Source organism: Copadichromis virginalis, linkage group LG12, assembly GCF_057382275.1.
Source record: "Copadichromis virginalis isolate Kocher_CV1m ecotype Utaka linkage group LG12, C_Virginalis_male_GT1.1, whole genome shotgun sequence".
In the NCBI taxonomy this organism is placed as follows: Eukaryota; Metazoa; Chordata; class Actinopteri; order Cichliformes; family Cichlidae; genus Copadichromis; species Copadichromis virginalis.
Genome location: NC_140629.1, coordinates 916,023 through 927,667, shown reverse-complemented (window position 1 = coordinate 927,667; position 11,645 = coordinate 916,023). Strand labels below are relative to the sequence as shown.

The window sequence follows — 11,645 nt, the reverse complement described above, 5'->3', positions numbered from 1 at the left end:
TAGTTAATTTAGAGGATTTTCAAAAGAAAATATCACTTACATTTAAAGTAAAATAGCTGAAATATAAGTTAATTCACATAAGTGTGATTAGACGTTAGTGGCTATCACACACACACACGTTCATACTGTTGCTCTTTGATTAGATAACTCTATGGCTGCTGTCAATATACAGGCGAAGCTTACGGGTTATGCAGCCAACTTTGTAAGTTGGAACATTAAGTCTATGAATCACCCTGTTAAGCACAAAAAGGTGCTTACACAACTGAAAAAATCTGCTATGTCTTTTCCACAGGGGACTCACCTTTGTATAGCAGACCGATATAGATTGAAGACTGGTTGGGTTGGCCAAATAGTCCATTCCAACTTTAACTCTAAGACAGAGGGGTGGCCATCCTTATGGGTAAAAACGTCCCATTTCCTGTATCAACCATTTTATCTGATCCTATGGGTCCTTATTATGGGTCCGCATTACTGTGGTTGGCCAACATTATGGACTTTATGGACAACTTTATGAACTGATTTAAGCCAACATTTACGCCCCCAAATGGGATGATGAAACCTTAATTGTCTATTAATTCTCGTGAATTCTGGATATGACAACACACAATCTCATTTTAGCTGGAGGTACAAGCTGTGTGCTCTCTAACCTAGAAAGAAGCTCTAATAAGGATACTCATCCAGGGCATGCTCCGACTATATTCCTGTCCACAAAATGTTCTATTGGATAAATTCATTTGTCACTGATAAATGTCCTCTTCCACTTATTGAAACTTGCAATTATCAATCTATTGTTATTTCAGATCATACCCCCCTATTGATGAGATGGGGGTTGGATGCCTCACAGCCCTCCGCCTCTGGCAGTGGCCCTTTCTACTAAGGAGGCAAGAGTTCTGCATGTCCTGGTGACCCTCCACCTGTTTCACAGGTGGGTGCAGCCTGATCTATCTAGTGAAAGTCTAGACAGACCAGACCAGCTCAACCACACAGACACTTCCTACCCGATTTGAGGACAAAAGCAGAGTATGCAATATGTGGGACAAACAAACACACACACACACAAATGGCAAATGTGAGATCATGGGAATCTAAGCAGCTTGAACCGAAAGTGACTAAAAATTGTCAAGGCTGAGCAGGACTCAAGCGCAGACTACGAATCACAATAAACATTTTTTTTATTTACATGACACAGAGTGCACTATATACAAGTGGGGAGAAGGGGTCCAGCGAATCCAGAGGTCCATGGAGGGTGGGGGGCTCCACAGGCTCACTGCAACTGCCACACTCACGAACAGGGTCTCAAGGCGGGGCACGGAAAATCTATATACAAGGACAAAATGTTAAATGCCAAGCAAAGCACAAAGAGAAATCAAAATATTTCCAAAGCTAGAATTGCACTAACGAATGTTACACAGTAGTCCAGCGACAAAGGGCTCCAAGCAACTGCCTTCAGAAGTGGCTGGTAAACAGGATGATGAACCTCAGGTGAGAAATTGCTTGCAGGTGTGAGGACAGCAACCGGGAGCCCATGATTAGGTCCACCCAGGCATCGCGTTGTGAGCAGGGAAGCAAGAAAGAAAGTGAGAGAAACAAAAACAAATACATATACATGTAGCGTAACTGGACCATGACAGTAATATTTCAGTTTGATCAACCATCTCAACAAGTTCAGTTACTTTATTTTCAAGCTGCTTACACTACATTAACTTTTGTTTTTACACAATCTCAGAAGAGGAGAGCCACTGAGGGAACGCCTTCCGCCCTCGGACGCCTCCACCGTGACCTCCACTTCTGAGAGGAATTGCCCACAGATCAAGCATGGAGTGTGCCTGAATGGACATACAGAACTCCAAGGTTCGGCCCAGTGTTGAGGGTTTTCCCAAAGGAGAGGGCCCGGCGGGCGGTGCCTCACAGCCCTCTGCCTCTGGGAGTGGCCCCTTTCTACTAAGGAGGCAAGAGGTGGCCAGGAGTCTGTCAGCGAGTTCTGCATGTCCTGGTGACCCTCCACCTGTTTCACAGGTGGGTGCAGCCTGATCTATCTAGTGAAAGTCTAGACAGACCAGACCAGCTCAACCACACAGACACTTCCTACCTGATTTGAGGACAAAAGCAGAGTATGCAATATGTGGGACAAACACACACACACACACACACACACACACACCAGTTGAAAGGGACAGAAGAAATGGCAAAAGTGAGAATATCTCACACACACACACAACAGAGGGGGAAGAGATAGAGAAATTGGCAAATGTGAGATCATGCTAAGCAGCTTGAACTGAAAGTGACTGGAAATGTTTACGTTAGATCAGCCACCCATCCATTCTCTGCTGTGTTTCTTTTCCAGTGTCACAGGGCAGCTCGAGCCTATCCCAGCTATCTTAGGGCGAGAAGCAGGGTGCACCCTCGACAGGTCACCAGTCTGTTACAGGGCTAACACATAGACGCAGAAAACCATTCGCACCTATCGCCAATTTACACTCTTCGATTACCTATTGCCACTAACTGCAGGTCGTTGGACTGTGGCAGGAAGCCGAAGTACTAGGAAAGAACCCACGCAAAAGCAGGAAGAACATGCAAACTCCACACAGAGCGACAGTAGAGCTGAACTCAAGACCTTCTTCCTGTGCGGTAACGGTGCTAACCACTGTGCCGCCCGCGTGTGAGCAACCGTCTCCCAGAAATTTAAAAAAGTTCAGTTACTTTCTTTCAAGCTGCTTACACTACATTGACTTTTGTTTTTACACAATCTCAGAAGAGGAGAGCCACTGAGGGAACGCCTTCCGCCCTCCGACGCCTCCACCGTGACCTCCACTTCTGAGAGGAATTGCCCACAGATCAAGCATGGAGTGTGCCTGAATGGACATACAGAACTCCAAGGTTCGGCCCAGTGTTGAGGGTTTTCCCAAAGGAGAGGGCCCGGCGGGCGGTGCCTCACAGCCCTCTGCCTCTGGGAGTGGCCCCTTTCTACTAAGGAGGCAAGAGGTGGCCAGGAGTCTGTCAGCGAGTTCTGCATGTCCTGGTGACCCTCCACCTGTTTCACAGGTGGGTGCAGCCTGATCTATCTAGTGAAAGTCTAGACAGACCAGACCAGCTCAACCACACAGACACTTCCTACCTGATTTGAGGACAAAAGCAGAGTATGCAATATGTGGGACAAACACACACACACACACACACACACACACACACACACACACTCACAGATCAGTTGAAAGGGACAGAAGAAATGGCAAAAGTGAGAATATCTCACACACACACAACAGAGGGGGAAGAGATAGAGAAATTGGCAAATGTGAGATCATGCTAAGCAGCTTGAACTGAAAGTGACTGGAAATGTTTACGTTTGATCAGCCACCCATCCATTCTCTGCTGTGTTTCTTTTCCAGTGTCACAGGGCAGCTCGAGCCTATCCCAGCTATCTTAGGGCGAGAAGCAGGGTGCACCCTCGACAGGTCACCAGTCTGTTACAGGGCTAACACATAGACGCAGAAAACCATTCGCACCTATCGCCAATTTACACTCTTCGATTACCTATTGCCACTAACTGCAGGTCGTTGGACTGTGGCAGGAAGCAGGAAGCCGGAGTACAAGGAAAGAACCCACGCAAACACAGGAAGAACATTCAAACTCCACACAGAGCGACGGTAGAGCTGAACTCAAGACCTTCTTCCTGTGCGGTAACGGTGCTAACCACTGTGCCGCCCGCGTGTGAGCAACCGTCTCCCAGAAATTTAAAAAAGTTCAGTTACTTTCTTTCAAGCTGCTTACACTACATTAACTTTTGTTTTTACACAATCTCAGAAGAGGAGAGCCACTGAGGGAACGCCTTCCGCCCTCCGACGCCTCCACCGTGACCTCCACTTCTGAGAGGAATTGCCCACAGATCAAGCATGGAGTGTGCCTGAATGGACATACAGAACTCCAAGGTTCGGCCCAGTGTTGAGGGTTTTCCCAAAGGAGAGGGCCCGGCGGGCGGTGCCTCACAGCCCTCTGCCTCTGGGAGTGGCCCCTTTCTACTAAGGAGGCAAGAGGTGGCCAGGAGTCTGTCAGCGAGTTCTGCATGTCCTGGTGACCCTCCACCTGTTTCACAGGTGGGTGCAGCCTGATCTATCTAGTGAAAGTCTAGACAGACCAGACCAGCTCAACCACACAGACACTTCCTACCTGATTTGAGGACAAAAGCAGAGTATGCAATATGTGGGACAAACAAACACACACACACACACACACACACACACACACACACACACACACACACACACACACACACACACACACACACCAGTTGAAAGGGACAGAAGAAATGGCAAAAGTGAGAATATCTCACACACACACAACAGAGGGGGAAGAGATAGAGAAATTGGCAAATGTGAGATCATGCTAAGCAGCTTGAACTGAAAGTGACTGGAAATGTTTACGTTAGATCAGCCACCCATCCATTCTCTGCTGTGTTTCTTTTCCAGTGTCACAGGGCAGCTCGAGCCTATCCCAGCTATCTTAGGGCGAGAAGCAGGGTGCACCCTCGACAGGTCACCAGTCTGTTACAGGGCTAACACATAGACGCAGAAAACCATTCGCACCTATCGCCAATTTACACTCTTCGATTACCTATTGCCACTAACTGCAGGTCGTTGGACTGTGGCAGGAAGCCGGACTACAAGGAAAGAACCCACGCAAAAACAGGAAGAACATGCAAACTCCACACAGAGCGACGGTAGAGCTGAACTCAAGACCTTCTTCCTGTGCGGTAACGGTGCTAACCACTGTGCCGCCCGCGTGTGAGCAACCGTCTCCCAGAAATTTAAACAAGTTCAGTTACTTTCTTTCAAGCTGCTTACACTACATTGACTTTTGTTTTTACAGAATCTCAGAAGAGGAGAGCCACTGAGGGAACGCCTTCCGCCCTCCGACGCCTCCACCGTGACCTCCACTTCTGAGAGGAATTGCCCACAGATCAAGCATGGAGTGTGCCTGAATGGACATACAGAACTCCAAGGTTCGGCCCAGTGTTGAGGGTTTTCCCAAAGGAGAGGGCCCAGCGGGCGGTGCCTCACAGCCCTCTGCCTCTGGGAGTGGCCCCTTTCTACTAAGGAGGCAAGAGGTGGCCAGGAGTCTGTCAGCGAATTCTGCATGTCCTGGTGACCCTCCACCTGTTTCACAGGTGGGTGCAGCCTGATCTATCTAGTGAAAGTCTAGACAGACCAGACCAGCTCAACCACACAGACACTTCCTACCTGATTTGAGGACAAAAGCAGAGTATGCAATATGTGGGACACACACACACACACACACACACACACACACACACACACACACACACACACACTCACAGATCAGTTGAAAGGGACAGAAGAAATGGCAAAAGTGAGAATATCTCACACACACACAACAGAGGGGGAAGAGATAGAGAAATTGGCAAATGTGAGATCATGCTAAGCAGCTTGAACTGAAAGTGACTGGAAATGTTTACGTTTGATCAGCCACCCATCCATTCTCTGCTGTGTTTCTTTTCCAGTGTCACAGGGCAGCTCGAGCCTATCCCAGCTATCTTAGGGCGAGAAGCAGGGTGCACCCTCGACAGGTCACCAGTCTGTTACAGGGCTAACACATAGACGCAGAAAACCATTCGCACCTATCGCCAATTTACACTCTTCGATTACCTATTGCCACTAACTGCAGGTCGTTGGACTGTGGCAGGAAGCCGGACTACAAGGAAAGAACCCACGCAAAAACAGGAAGAACATGCAAACTCCACACAGAGCGACGGTAGAGCTGAACTCAAGACCTTCTTCCTGTGCGGTAACGGTGCTAACCACTGTGCCGCCCGCGTGTGAGCAACCGTCTCCCAGAAATTTAAACAAGTTCAGTTACTTTCTTTCAAGCTGCTTACACTACATTGACTTTTGTTTTTACAGAATCTCAGAAGAGGAGAGCCACTGAGGGAACGCCTTCCGCCCTCCGACGCCTCCACCGTGACCTCCACTTCTGAGAGGAATTGCCCACAGATCAAGCATGGAGTGTGCCTGAATGGACATACAGAACTCCAAGGTTCGGCCCAGTGTTGAGGGTTTTCCCAAAGGAGAGGGCCCGGCGGGCGGTGCCTCACAGCCCTCTGCCTCTGGGAGTGGCCCCTTTCTACTAAGGAGGCAAGAGGTGGCCAGGAGTCTGTCAGCGAGTTCTGCATGTCCTGGTGACCCTCCACCTGTTTCACAGGTGGGTGCAGCCTGATCTATCTAGTGAAAGTCTAGACAGACCAGACCAGCTCAACCACACAGACACTTCCTACCTGATTTGAGGACAAAAGCAGAGTATGCAATATGTGGGACACACACACACACACACACACACACACACACACACACACACACACACACACACACACACACACACACACAGATCAGTTGAAAGGGACAGAAGAAATGGCAAAAGTGAGAATATCTCACACACACACACAACAGAGGGGGAAGAGATAGAGAAATTGGCAAATGTGAGATCATGCTAAGCAGCTTGAACTGAAAGTGACTGGAAATGTTTACGTTAGATCAGCCACCCATCCATTCTCTGCTGTGTTTCTTTTCCAGTGTCACAGGGCAGCTCGAGCCTATCCCAGCTATCTTAGGGCGAGAAGCAGGGTGCACCCTCGACAGGTCACCAGTCTGTTACAGGGCTAACACATAGACGCAGAAAACCATTCGCACCTATCGCCAATTTACACTCTTCGATTACCTATTGCCACTAACTGCAGGTCGTTGGACTGTGGCAGGAAGCCGAAGTACAAGGAAAGAACCCACGCAAACACAGGAAGAACATGCCAACTCCACACAGAGCGACGGTAGAGCTGAACTCAAGACCTTCTTCCTGTGCGGTAACGGTGCTAACCACTGTGCCGCCCGCGTGTGAGCAACCGTCTCCCAGAAATTTAAAAAAGTTCAGTTACTTTCTTTCAAGCTGCTTACACTACATTGACTTTTGTTTTTACACAATCTCAGAAGAGGAGAGCCACTGAGGGAACGCCTTCCGCCCTCCGACGCCTCCACCGTGACCTCCACTTCTGAGAGGAATTGCCCACAGATCAAGCATGGAGTGTGCCTGAATGGACATACAGAACTCCAAGGTTCGGCCCAGTGTTGAGGGTTTTCCCAAAGGAGAGGGCCCGGCGGGCGGTGCCTCACAGCCCTCTGCCTCTGGGAGTGGCCCCTTTCTACTAAGGAGGCAAGAGGTGGCCAGGAGTCTGTCAGCGAGTTCTGCATGTCCTGGTGACCCTCCACCTGTTTCACAGGTGGGTGCAGCCTGATCTATCTAGTGAAAGTCTAGACAGACCAGACCAGCTCAACCACACAGACACTTCCTACCTGATTTGAGGACAAAAGCAGAGTATGCAATATGTGGGACAAACACACACACACACACACACACACACACACACACACACACACACACACACACACACACACACAGATCAGTTGAAAGGGACAGAAGAAATGGCAAAAGTGAGAATATCTCACACACACACACACAACAGAGGGGGAAGAGATAGAGAAATTGGCAAATGTGAGATCATGCTAAGCAGCTTGAACTGAAAGTGACTGGAAATGTTTACGTTTGATCAGCCACCCATCCATTCTCTGCTGTGTTTCTTTTCCAGTGTCACAGGGCAGCTCGAGCCTATCCCAGCTATCTTAGGGCGAGAAGCAGGGTGCACCCTCGACAGGTCACCAGTCTGTTACAGGGCTAACACATAGACGCAGAAAACCATTCGCACCTATCGCCAATTTACACTCTTCGATTACCTATTGCCACTAACTGCAGGTCGTTGGACTGTGGCAGGAAGCCGAAGTACTAGGAAAGAACCCACGCAAAAACAGGAAGAACATGCAAACTCCACACAGAGCGACGGTAGAGCTGAACTCAAGACCTTCTTCCTGTGCGGTAACGGTGCTAACCACTGTGCCGCCCGCGTGTGAGCAACCGTCTCCCAGAAATTTAAACAAGTTCAGTTACTTTCTTTCAAGCTGCTTACACTACATTGACTTTTGTTTTTACAGAATCTCAGAAGAGGAGAGCCACTGAGGGAACGCCTTCCGCCCTCCGACGCCTCCACCGTGACCTCCACTTCTGAGAGGAATTGCCCACAGATCAAGCATGGAGTGTGCCTGAATGGACATACAGAACTCCAAGGTTCGGCCCAGTGTTGAGGGTTTTCCCAAAGGAGAGGGCCCGGCGGGCGGTGCCTCACAGCCCTCTGCCTCTGGGAGTGGCCCCTTTCTACTAAGGAGGCAAGAGGTGGCCAGGAGTCTGTCAGCGAGTTCTGCATGTCCTGGTGACCCTCCACCTGTTTCACAGGTGGGTGCAGCCTGATCTATCTAGTGAAAGTCTAGACAGACCAGACCAGCTCAACCACACAGACACTTCCTACCTGATTTGAGGACAAAAGCAGAGTATGCAATATGTGGGACACACACACACACACACACACACACACACACACACACACACACACACACACACACTCACAGATCAGTTGAAAGGGACAGAAGAAATGGCAAAAGTGAGAATATCTCACACACACACAACAGAGGGGGAAGAGATAGAGAAATTGGCAAATGTGAGATCATGCTAAGCAGCTTGAACTGAAAGTGACTGGAAATGTTTACGTTTGATCAGCCACCCATCCATTCTCTGCTGTGTTTCTTTTCCAGTGTCACAGGGCAGCTCGAGCCTATCCCAGCTATCTTAGGGCGAGAAGCAGGGTGCACCCTCGACAGGTCACCAGTCTGTTACAGGGCTAACACATAGACGCAGAAAACCATTCGCACCTATCACCAATTTACACTCTTCGATTACCTATTGCCACTAACTGCAGGTCGTTGGACTGTGGCAGGAAGCCGGACTACAAGGAAAGAACCCACGCAAAAGCAGGAAGAACATGCAAACTCCACACAGAGCGACGGTAGAGCTGAACTCAAGACCTTCTTCCTGTGCGGTAACGGTGCTAACCACTGTGCCGCCCGCGTGTGAGCAACCGTCTCCCAGAAATTTAAAAAAGTTCAGTTACTTTCTTTCAAGCTGCTTACACTACATTAACTTTTGTTTTTACACAATCTCAGAAGAGGAGAGCCACTGAGGGAACGCCTTCCGCCCTCCGACGCCTCCACCGTGACCTCCACTTCTGAGAGGAATTGCCCACAGATCAAGCATGGAGTGTGCCTGAATGGACATACAGAACTCCAAGGTTCGGCCCAGTGTTGAGGGTTTTCCCAAAGGAGAGGGCCCGGCGGGCGGTGCCTCACAGCCCTCTGCCTCTGGGAGTGGCCCCTTTCTACTAAGGAGGCAAGAGGTGGCCAGGAGTCTGTCAGCGAGTTCTGCATGTCCTGGTGACCCTCCACCTGTTTCACAGGTGGGTGCAGCCTGATCTATCTAGTGAAAGTCTAGACAGACCAGACCAGCTCAACCACACAGACACTTCCTACCTGATTTGAGGACAAAAGCAGAGTATGCAATATGTGGGACAAACAAACACACACACACACACACACACACACACACACCAGTTGAAAGGGACAGAAGAAATGGCAAAAGTGAGAATATCTCACACACACACAACAGAGGGGGAAGAGATAGAGAAATTGGCAAATGTGAGATCATGCTAAGCAGCTTGAACTGAAAGTGACTGGAAATGTTTACGTTAGATCAGCCACCCATCCATTCTCTGCTGTGTTTCTTTTCCAGTGTCACAGGGCAGCTCGAGCCTATCCCAGCTATCTTAGGGCGAGAAGCAGGGTGCACCCTCGACAGGTCACCAGTCTGTTACAGGGCTAACACATAGACGCAGAAAACCATTCGCACCTATCGCCAATTTACACTCTTCGATTACCTATTGCCACTAACTGCAGGTCGTTGGACTGTGGCAGGAAGCCGGACTACAAGGAAAGAACCCACGCAAAAACAGGAAGAACATGCAAACTCCACACAGAGCGACGGTAGAGCTGAACTCAAGACCTTCTTCCTGTGCGGTAACGGTGCTAACCACTGTGCCGCCCGCGTGTGAGCAACCGTCTCCCAGAAATTTAAACAAGTTCAGTTACTTTCTTTCAAGCTGCTTACACTACATTGACTTTTGTTTTTACAGAATCTCAGAAGAGGAGAGCCACTGAGGGAACGCCTTCCGCCCTCCGACGCCTCCACCGTGACCTCCACTTCTGAGAGGAATTGCCCACAGATCAAGCATGGAGTGTGCCTGAATGGACATACAGAACTCCAAAGTTCGGCCCAGTGTTGAGGGTTTTCCCAAAGGAGAGGGCCCGGCGGGCGGTGCCTCACAGCCCTCTGCCTCTGGGAGTGGCCCCTTTCTACTAAGGAGGCAAGAGGTGGCCAGGAGTCTGTCAGCGAGTTCTGCATGTCCTGGTGACCCTCCACCTGTTTCACAGGTGGGTGCAGCCTGATCTATCTAGTGAAAGTCTAGACAGACCAGACCAGCTCAACCACACAGACACTTCCTACCTGATTTGAGGACAAAAGCAGAGTATGCAATATGTGGGACAAACACACACACACACACACACACACACACACACACACACACACTCACAAATCAGTTGAAAGGGACAGAAGAAATGGCAAAAGTGAGAATATCTCACACACACACAACAGAGGGGGAAGAGATAGAGAAATTGGCAAATGTGAGATCATGCTAAGCAGCTTGAACTGAAAGTGACTGGAAATGTTTACGTTAGATCAGCCACCCATCCATTCTCTGCTGTGTTTCTTTTCCAGTGTCACAGGGCAGCTCGAGCCTATCCCAGCTATCTTAGGGCGAGAAGCAGGGTGCACCCTCGACAGGTCACCAGTCTGTTACAGGGCTAACACAGATACAGACAACCCTAGACACTTAAGAGCATTTCAGAGTTTCTCCACAAACTAGGATTTTGGAAAGAGGCCGGAGCACGTGGAGTGAACCCCCACAAACACTTTGAGAACATGAGAAATCCATACAGAAAGACCTCAGCCTGATAGTGGAGTTGAACTCAGGACCTTCTTGCTGTGCGGGCAACTATATTAACCACTGTGCCACCGTGTTGCCCTTGTTTGTTCACCCGTCAATGAATTCATTTACTTCATTACTAAGCTTCTTACCTTTACACATGCACCCACACACAGGGGAAAGAGCTAGAGGAAATGGCAAATGTTAGATGATAATCTCTCTCTCACTCACACACACAAGACAAGGGGAGAGAGAAAGAAGAAATGACAAATGTGAGATCATCGCACGCACACACACACACACTCACAAACACACAAGCACACAAACAGACACACACAGGGGATAGAGATAGAGGAAACGGCAAATGTGAGATCAAGCTAAGCAGGTTGAATCAAAAGTGACTGGACATATTTACGTTTGATCAACGGTCTCCAAAATGTGAGTGAAGTTGGCCCCCCCACCTTCTTCAAATCCAACAAAAGTGGTATCAAACGTTTGTGCTACGTTTGTGCTGCAAAAATTTTCGTTTGTGCTGCTATCATTTTAAAGATATTAATAAAACAACGTCTTGATGCGTGCTTAATCATCCGGGTAAGTAAATTCCAAAAGGTTGATTCTGTTCATCCGGACACTTTCAGTGGGAGAAACGTTTCGTCACTCATCC

The 11,645-nt window shown here is 49.0% G+C and overlaps 1 long non-coding RNA gene across 1 annotated transcript; it reads right to left on the bottom strand.

Annotated features, from left to right (window-relative positions):
- Window positions 1–1,154: 1,154 nt before the first annotated feature.
- LOC146696198 (uncharacterized) lies at window positions 1,155–2,077 on the bottom strand. Its single transcript, XR_014923188.1, has 2 exons — window positions 1,400–2,077; window positions 1,155–1,317 (listed from the first exon to the last, which is right to left on the bottom strand). It is a non-coding gene; the product is annotated as an uncharacterized LOC146696198 (long non-coding RNA).
- Window positions 2,078–11,645: the final 9,568 nt, after the last annotated feature.